The 9,863-nt window shown below is 36.2% G+C and overlaps 1 long non-coding RNA gene across 1 annotated transcript; it reads left to right on the top strand.

Moving 5' to 3' along the window:
- The first annotated feature begins 5,925 nt into the window (after positions 1–5,925).
- On the top strand, positions 5,926–7,602 carry LOC131526304 (uncharacterized). Its single transcript, XR_009267421.1, has 3 exons — positions 5,926–6,426; positions 6,814–6,878; positions 6,969–7,602. It is a non-coding gene; the product is annotated as an uncharacterized LOC131526304 (long non-coding RNA).
- The last annotated feature ends 2,261 nt before the right edge of the window (positions 7,603–9,863 follow it).

Consider the following 9,863-nt stretch of genomic DNA (forward strand, 5'->3'; position numbering starts at 1 on the left):
TAAGTCAACTTATCACTTTTTATAGTGTATAAATATTAATACAAAAAAATAATTTTTACTGTAATCGTAGTTCACAAAATTATTAAAACAAGATGAATTTACTAGAAAAGCAAAACTGTTTAAGATATTAAGACTTGTTTTCAGACAATATATCCATACTCAAGGGTATAGAATTTAGTAGGAAGCTATAAGAGTCCCAACCAATACTCCGCAACTACTAAATTGTCCCTAGTAATAATTTTAATCAAACATTTAAAATATATTTATATAACCACTGTTGTACATTTGTGTCTTCTGGTTTTTATTTCATACAGTTAAACTGAAAAATTTCATTAAAAAAAGAGAGGTTCGCATGCGCACTAGAAAAAATTTGCGTGCGCACAAAATCTCGAAAAATGTGACGGAATTGTTTGCATGCTCAATCTTTGTCGTTTCTGTACAAAGTCTGTTTTCCCGTTCACTTTATATTTTTTCCCATTCGTAAGCAAAACGTTTTAGACTGTCAGAGGTGGACAAAGTACACAACTCCATCACTTCAGTGAAAGTACAGATACTGCTGGTCAAATATTACTCCATTACAGGTAAAAGTACACAAGTATTTGCTTTTAAAAGTACTTAAGTACCAAAAGTAAATTTCCTTTTTTATGTCAATGCACTGTTTTATTATTGTTGTATGTTATACTTGAAATACTTAAATACTTGAAATTTTAAATATTTAACACCCCTACCCACCCCCACAAAAGCAGGATGGTAGTGATCTCACACAGCTCTGACAGTGTGTGCACACATCTATGTGTAGCCATTCATCCACATTTGAACAGAGTGGACAGTGAAATCCTGTAAATAAGGAGTGATAAGGAAGAAAAAACAATCAAACCTGCTTTAAAACCCAGCAACACAACTGTAGCTGTATAACTTTACAACAGCAACACTGCTTTAACAAAAAAGCAAAACAGCAAGACTTATTTGAAATCAAAACTAAAATGTCAAAAATGCTGTCTAATCACTCTCGCGGTACTTTGATGTCACACACAGAACGGTCTGTGCAGTGCTGCTTCAAGTCCAACACCTATATTGTGTTTTATTAGGACATGCACAACAGTTCTTCTTTGGCTTTAGGTAATATTTTCATGTACACAATTTAGCAAAATCAGACAATATTGTGTCTAATATATACCACAATATTAACTTCTTATTATTGAATTGTTGTAAATAATATCACATTTGCAACTGGTCAGTGTTCATAAAATGCTGGGAAATCACTTCATGCAGCCCTACAAGAGTTATTACTGCAACTGTCTGAAAAAAAGAAAGTCATGTTTTGGAGAAGAAAAAAATAACCCACTGACTTTCAAAGCTGCTACATAGTAGACATTCTACTTCGAGGACCTTGATAGAATACAATAGATACAATATTTGTCTTTCAAATGTAGTGAAGTTAAAGTCATAAAGTCAAAATAATACTCAAGTAAAGTACGGTTACTCAAAAAGTGCACTAAAGTAAATGTACTTATAGTTACTGTCCGGTACTGGTCTGGTACACACGCGAATGCTGTTTCTGGTAAATGTTACTGTTCCAGAGCTAGGCTCCGTAGATTTATGCTTACAAGAAGAAAAAAAAAACGAATTTAAAATGAGGTAACAAAATACACTTAATCCAACATATATTCTTTGAAAACAAGTCTCATATAATACATGTTTTGTTGTTGTATGACTGTCCGACTCGGACTGACAAATGGTCAGCAGGCACAGATCAAGGTAGGTGCTAAACACAACAAACTGCTATTGAATTATATCAGCCACTTTGTTCGCAGATCTTTAGGGCAGATAAATTGTACAAATCACTTAATCGGTATTAAATGTAGGCTTAAGTTACGCTTGGGGAAAAGCTAATGATCCTCAGGTTTTAGGAGCTATTCACCTTCATAAGTTGGCACAACAAAATCAAATTTTTCAACATCATTTTTAATGCTCATTTTCTTATCCATATTTCTCTTGCTTGCTTTTAGTCTCTTCTTTTCATGACTGAATGAAATGAATGAATGAATGACTGATATACAATGTCACATTCTTTTGAACCTGCCTGAACATACAGTCTCATACACACACACACACACACACACAAAGCCTCCTGACCCTTTTGCTGTTGTCATGGAAACCTCACCCTGCAAACCATTCCTGTCTTCACCCTAGAGATGTCTCTTGATGTGACACCACATATTTTAGTCCCGCCAAAGACCTATTAGGAGAGGATTTACCTCCCATATGCAGTTTATTCGTAATGCTATTAAGGGCAACGACTCATAATTTCCATCTTGAATTGAAACAACAAATCATTAAGTCGTTTGCTCTATGACTCATACATTCATAACACATTTGTGTCTGCTTTACTGCCATTATTTTAGTGTGTTTTATTATTGCTTCCAGATTTGCGCAAACCGGTGTCTATTTTGGTATCTTTGTAACAGTGAGTGCATTCTCTCCTTGTCTGTCAGGTCAACACTGTCTGTGACTGGTGTGTTGTTTTGCACTTACAGTTACAGAGCCACAACTGAATGGCGAACAAGCTGTTCCTGCAGCTGTGAGGTGTAGATGCAATGTCAAGCCAGTGAAAATCAAAAGCACAAACCTGAGATTAATTTAATCAAAAACATGGTACATTTAATTGCTTATAATGCTCTGATCACACATGTAGATAAAGGGGATGTGTTAGGGTTCACTTTGATTGATTGTGTGATGCACGTGCCACCTTAAACCATTTAGAGGCTTTTGATATTCACACAGTACGTCTGATTCAGAGCAATAGAGCATTCAGAGAAGATTAGATTAATGGTAATTTAACCAAGACCCAATTAACATCTTATCAGATAATTTATATTGGCTTGGCTTCTAAAGTGGAAACTAAACATCTCTGTGTATGTTAGTTTCACAGCATTACTGAACTGATTTTATTCTTTCAAAAAATCTGTTTAAATATTTTTCAAAATATTTTAAAACATATAGAGAAATATTTTATACATAAAGAAAGATTGTTTTATGTTTTTTAAATATATAAATAAAAAATAAAGTATTTTTTTTAAATAAAAATTAAATATGTATTTCAAATTATACAAAATTTTGTTTATAAGATACTGAATACAGCAAGTAAGTGATGTATTTGAGCACATATTATCATATGTATTCTCTCTCTCTTTCTTGCTCTCTCTATGTAGGCTATATGTATCCAGTGGGGATTTCTTTAAGACTGCAATTTCTTTATATTGTCAAAAAATTAATGGTCAAATATGTACTATTATGTTAACATTTTATTGACTAAAAATGCGTTAGAACACGTTCAAGACGAGTTCGTACAGAATCAGCTACATATAGCAGGTCGATTTCCTTCTCATGTATTCCCGTAGCGTCAGTGTATTTCTCTGTTGAAGCCGAGCGTCCATTGACTTCAATGGGGCTGCTTCGAACAGTTTTTTTCAGTGCTTCGAAACTAGACGGTCATTGGATAAATGCTGCGATTATGTCCCGCCCACGGACGCTCAGCGTCTCTGGGGGTGTTTCTCAAACGGAAGGCTGGATCCTACCAGGATATAAACGCTAGAATGAGACGCTCTAGTAAGTGCTCGTGGCTACGTCACATATGTTCCCGCCCTTACCGTCACGGCACAAAAACGCTAATAAAACAGTTGTGGAAAAAAACCTTTGTATTACAAATCTTTATGTTATTTGGCTTTCTATTAATGCAATACAATGAAAAACCGCCATCTATGATCTCCCTGTGGCATAAATTATTGGCAGTTTAGCCTTTAGTAAGTAATTTACACCAAAACAAAAGATAACATCTATCCTTTCATGTCCGAAAACATTATTTCTGTCTTAGATTTGATTGAAGGTCGCGGAGGATACATCCCATGCATCCTTCAAATTCAGCTGAAAGAAGGACGCGAGACGAAGGCTGTCCGAGGATCCTTCCACTGAGATGACCTTCAGCGACGTTTGATGACGTGGCAGCCGAGATATGCAACCTTTGTAGGACGCAGCCTTCCGTTTGAGAAACGGCCTGGGAGTGAATGGAGGAGTGGGCGTGCCTGGACTCCGGGCTTCTGCGTGATGATTGGAGGGTCTGTCGAAAGACTGCATCTCAGTTTGATTTGACAGCGATTTTGTACTATAAAAAGTCGCTGACGCTGAAGCTATTCGAGCTCAGTCCCATCGCGGCTTTGCACTTGGTTCTTATCAATCATTATATATTTTTTTATGAATATTTTTATTCATTTATAATGTTATGTTTTAATATACATGCTGCTAACTCCGAAATTTCAAGATATGCGAGCAAAAAATGCTCCTGACAGTTCGGCAATACGACACGAGCAAGAGTGCTGTTTTTGTTTGGTTTGTGTTTGATCCAAATCCGCGTTGATTTGGGCGAATCACTGATTCACTGAGCCATTCATAAAAACAGTCATTTGATTCACTCCTGAAGGATTCAGCCGTTTTGAAAGAATCGTTTGAATGACTCAGTGATTCAATCACGAACTTCTGCCACTTGCTGGCCGTTTTTAAGTTTCCCGTCTAAAAGTAGGCATATTACATTATTTTCCAACATATTTCTATATTCAGAATTTAGTATTTAAAACATTAATCTCATAACATTATTTATACAATTATAAATACAGTCTGAATAAATTCCACATCTAAATGTCACTTCATGCAGCTTCTGTGCATTATTCAGTGCTGAGATGAGTTTTGTTTAGATCATTTCATGGATAACAATAGCCAGTCATTCATTCACATTAATTAAGTATTCAGAGAATAATATTGTCTGCTTTCACTTACATCTATTTATTTATTAAATTTTGATTAATTTTGTAGAATTGAATTATAAATTAAGTTGGTATAGTATCGTAAGACATTTTTATGGTATCGTGACAACCCTATTATACACCACATTCCTTGTTTCAGTTTAATCTAATTCCCACATTTCCTCCGTCGAGCTTAATATCTTTTTTTTAGATTGTTTGTTCATTCATTCATTCATACAGTAGGCTAGGCTAGCATCACTGGAAAAGACGCCTAGTTGGTACGAAAGGGTCACAGAGCATTTTCTTGAAAAGGAACGTAGGGCAGGATTTAAGTATAAATAAATGGACAATGATGTAGGCCGAAAATGAGCTTCCCCTCTTTGAAAGACCAGCAGCCGCCACTGATGTATACATATACATATTCATTGTATCACTGAACTACTTCAAATTACAAATGTAGTTACAAAAAATATTTTCAAGATAGAAAAATATTTATTTGTTTTATTATAGACTTTTTTATTTTGACTTCTATAAAGTCAGTTTAGCTTTCATCACTCTTTCAATACAGCATGTTCCTGAAAGATTCATCCTTGGTTTCATATTTGAATCAAAAGCTCAACTCCAGTATAGTGTCCTGGTTTATTGCTTTATTACAGGCGTTGAAGTAAATGTTATTTATGATATTGGGGAATGGCAAAGGAATAGATTACAGCTGCAGGCTTGACGAGTCTTCATTTATTTTTATGTGTAAACTTCCGTCGGAAGTTAAGTAGCTTTTTTAAAATAAAATTTCATCTCAAGCGTCCAATTTTTTCTGCATGCATCAAAGAGAGAGAAATTGTTTTCATAGATTTTATGAAAGTGCAATTGTATTTATTAAGAACTGGCAAACCTAACCAGTGCCATATTTTCTGCCATTTTCTGATCTCCTGGAAAGTCCATTGTGACTGTTGTACTGCAGTGAACACATGAGCAAACCTGCATTGCATTTGTCACTGGTAAATTAACATACACTGTTAGACATTTCTGTAATTTCCACAGTTATTTACTGTATATCACCCAGTGTAATACTGCAAATTCCCTTTACAGTAAATAACTGTAATACCATTTGCATCATGGGAATTTTCTGTGACGTCAGACCCCACATACAGAGACTTACTGTATTTTTTAAAATTGCTGTATACTACTGTAACGGTCTCTTTGGCGCCATTATACTGAGGTCGTTTTATTTTCCTAATTTCTTACATTTGGATTGACACAATTTGCCCTACACCGTGTCTATAACGCCGCAGCAGCTTGGGACTGACTACTGGATGTGTTACATCGCTTCTAAAGATGGGAAAATCCGTTTATACTTTGTGTCAGAAACAGCGCAAGCGCTTGGAGTACATCAGTACATCAGAAATATACCGGGGCATCACATTACTGTCCGCATCCACTGTAGATAATATATATAATTGGTTCTATATTGTTTTTTATCGAGTCGCGCCTCGCCGCGCCACTCGCGTCCGAGGAAGACACGGAAGCAGCGGGCAGCGCCGGGGATGAACCTGCCAGAGTGGAAGAGCTCCGAAGAACATCTGCGCTGTGTGTCGATGCACTTTACGAGAGAATAAGACCAGCAAGCAAGGTAAAAATATTCGTTAATATGTCTGTGTGTTTGTGTCAGATTTTTGCACACCAGTTTACCTAATGTTAGTAACATTTACTCGTCAACATGGCGGTTACAGAACGTTGCCATGGTAAACTGCACTGTCGTTTCAAACGACTTTTGTCAGATTATTGAATTAAGTTACCGAATTAAAATTGTTTTTAACGAGCAACGCTTATCTTATATTAACATTAGATTAACTAGTTAGTAGTTAATGTTGGCCTGTAGCCTGAGAAAATAAAATCGTATGTTAGCTCGGTTAAACTAGTTTTATGGCTAGCTGCCTTTCTAGTTCTAGAATTAGTTTGTTATAGTTTTTAATGGAATTTAAGATTTACTGCATTTTTTTGTATTTGTGTTTTAAAGGCAACTGCAATGAAGCATCAAGAAAGACATGAACATGCCAGCCACCCTGAGACTGATAATTCATGGTAAGACAACAGCTATGGTTTTGAGAGATTTGTGTATTCTGTATGAGGTTTGCCTTCAAAAGTGTGTTATTTCTTCTACTTGTTTTTCAGAGAAGACATTTCTGTCAAAGTGGATGGTGAGCAAAGATGGTGGCCACGTTTTGGAGCAGCACCTGGGTTTTGAAGACGGCTATGTATTCTTTGGCTGCTTGTCTTTTTCCCCCCATTATGTTTCTGTTGCCTAAAGATTATTTGTGAGGATGAATCCAGAGGACACAACATAATGCACTGCAAAACGTCCTAAGACAGGAGAAATGGCAGGGGCTTAAATTTCATCTGACAGTAGGGGGGGACAATAAACATAAAATTTCTCAAGAGCAATTTTTGAAGGGGACACAAATAATACAGCCAAAATTGTACTTGCAAGGATAGATATGTGTACACAGCATGTGTACATAGCATGGAGACCGTGTTTAAATATGAGTTCATGGTTCACCACGCGGTCATATTATAATTATTATTTTACGTCATCCATAGTATTTTAGGTTTCGTCTCTTTCGCATTAATTCAACCGCATTAAACCCACTGATCTGCCACTTAACATCATAGTGAACGAAACCCAACACATAGGTCTACAATATTAGCCTTATATCAGTTCACACACAGGCTTATCGCCATGTTAGTTGTAGTGGGTGACAAGCTACGATATTAAGCTTGTCAAACTTATAATCGCTCATAGAAAATACATCGGATGTCATAATTTTTTTGTCATGACTAATTTATTAATAATCCAGCATCATCTGTATTAAAGATAAAGAATCATTTCACGCGATGTTTAAAGAGAATAAAATAGCCTTGACAGCCTAAATTACTTACACATAACTAACTTGCTCTCTCTCACCAGACTCGTGTGTGTATTGGTAAAGAAGGAAAGCAGGCAGTGGACCAAACCACTGTGAGGAAAGGGAGGGGGGAATCAAAACATTTCTGAACTTAAAACGTTTTTTTGCGTTTATTTTGTTTTACTAATCACACAATTATTTTAAGTATATGTCCATTATATTATTTTCAATACACAGAGTCACTTGTAATGATATTTTTAGGGGGGACAAGCCTCAGATGGGGGGGTCCTGTCCCCCCCCCCGGGATTTACGCCTATGGTGAATATGCACTGTTCCAGCATTGGAAGACTATATTTTTAAGTGTTATACATGCAATGTTTTAAATAAAGAATTTGATATTTTGTAATTATTGTGTTTGTTTTAATTGAATGCCAGTAGTACCTATGTAGAGTAAAAATAAAATGAATTCTATATAAAAATTATAAAATCTAATGAAATCTATATTAAAATGAATGAATTACAGTAGCATACTGATAAATCAAATACAGTTTGCTACTGTAAACCTTAATTACAGTAACTGTAAAAACCCTTTGAAATGTCTAACAGTGCAAGTCTGCCTGGAGCTCTGTTCCAAAACCTAGTGCAGAGTTAACAATGCAATACTCTAATAAGTATAAACATTACTGTAGCACACACAAATAAAATGTATAAGGTGCGTATGCAATAGCTACATTTGACTGGATTCTGATTTCCATTTCATGGTATTGTGGTGTTGCATTGATGAATGGAATCTGGTCTTTGGCTCCTGATATATTGCTGGCTGTACAGTTCTGCCCCAATCAATAACAATCCCTTTCTCCTCTTTTGCCTCCTCTTTGTTGTACCTGTCCTGCATTGATTTAATACACTAAAATTCACACTGTTCTTGAACAGGATCAAGGACAGTGCAGCTGAGATAATTTTTTCATATATTGTAAATGATTTCTGTAATGATTAACAAGTGGCATTTATTTTTGTAAATAATGAAACGTGAATGTGTTAAATAAGATAATTTTCACATTTATTTTCTTATTATTTTAAAGCTCAAATCTAGGGTACTAAACCCTACAGTTTCATTCCGCTAGAGTGGATGTTTTTGATACTTTTTGTTGTATTACTATAAGGACAACCACAGATCAGAGAATAACACTCCAGTCCAGTGATCCATCCGGCCTGCTTTAGCTGTTGGAATAAAAGGGAACACAAGCTTATCTCTGAGGAATAAATCAAGGATGCTTCTCTACCCCTCAGTTTGAAGTTCTCAAATAAATAACAAGACACGCCAGAGATCTGAAGACATCTCAAGCTGATGAAGTGTGTGGGAGTGTATTGTGTGTGAAGAGGAAGGGAAGGTTTGCATATGGCATACCCTCCTTCACCACCCCTGTTTTGTTAATGTATCCCTCCATCAATGCATCTGCACTTTTCTTTTTGCATTTTATGTCTGATTATGCATGCACTTTCCCATTTAATTCTCATTACCCTATTCCAGCAACGTTTGGCACAAATCTCTAGTCCTGTTGTAATGTGTCTTATCTGGGCACTATAAATCCTCCCCGTTCTCTCTATTCAGGGTTTTTGTCTTTGTATCTTTTGCCCTTTCTCATTGCCTGCCATTTATTCTGTCCTGCGGCAGTTGTTATCGTCATCCTCTGTCTGAGACACACCTTTCTTTTTCATAATGAGCCCCTGAGCTGTAATTACACTCATGTTTATACAAAGATCAGGCAGACCGAGGCAAGCTGCTCCGGTAAGCTGTCTTAAGATGCAGGAAAGTGCCAAGTGGTTCTCTGTTGTTGTCTTTGCTTTATATTATTTGCAAAGCTGCTGTCTTTATTATTTTTGCGTCCTATCAACTCTCCTTCTCCACGTGATTGCTCTCTTGCTGTTGTTTGTGCTCATGCTGTCTATCACAGCATGCAGTTTCTTTCCCCTCTCCTAAATTCCATCATGTGGATTGGTTATTTCTGGAAAGTTGCAGCATCTCCTACTTCTATCATCACAGTATGTCATTTTTTACCTCCCATAGCGCCCTTTGCATTCACTCAGCCTCTTTCTGTTGCCATTTCATTCTTATGTCATTGCAATCCTGTATAATGTATGAATAGAGATGGGCACAATTACA

Source organism: Onychostoma macrolepis, chromosome 19 (genome assembly GCF_012432095.1).
Source record: "Onychostoma macrolepis isolate SWU-2019 chromosome 19, ASM1243209v1, whole genome shotgun sequence".
NCBI classification, from domain to species: Eukaryota; Metazoa; Chordata; class Actinopteri; order Cypriniformes; family Cyprinidae; genus Onychostoma; species Onychostoma macrolepis.